This window comes from Penaeus monodon, chromosome 21 (assembly GCF_015228065.2).
Source record: "Penaeus monodon isolate SGIC_2016 chromosome 21, NSTDA_Pmon_1, whole genome shotgun sequence".
In the NCBI taxonomy this organism is placed as follows: domain Eukaryota; kingdom Metazoa; phylum Arthropoda; class Malacostraca; order Decapoda; family Penaeidae; genus Penaeus; species Penaeus monodon.
The window spans coordinates 32,306,348-32,306,758 of record NC_051406.1 but is presented as its reverse complement, the minus strand read 5'-3'; positions in this window follow the sequence as shown (position 1 = coordinate 32,306,758).

Genomic DNA, 411 nt, shown 5'->3' with positions numbered 1-411 from the left:
TGTGAACAATATCTGAATTTATTTTATTCTAATTATTCATCTGCACTTTTCCTGTTTCCCCTTTTGTGTCTTTGGTCGATGGAAGAATGAAATGTGCTTCCAACTCTTTCTTTCTTACATGCGTAAAATTATTCTTGCGTACGTTTATTAATTCATGTTTTAGTATTAAGTTCATCGTTCCTTCTTGTTCACTTCCAATTGCCTTTTTGTTCGTTCATCATCTATAGACAACGAACCATACTATAAATCTTATATATAACCTAAATACAATGTCAAAAGTAAAGATGTAGCCGAACTTATATGTATCATCAACAGTATGATGATATATGCAATAAATTACAATAAAACACCTAAGCGTGTATATCGACACTCACAGTAATATAGATTATTGTTGTTGATATATAGCTGTTA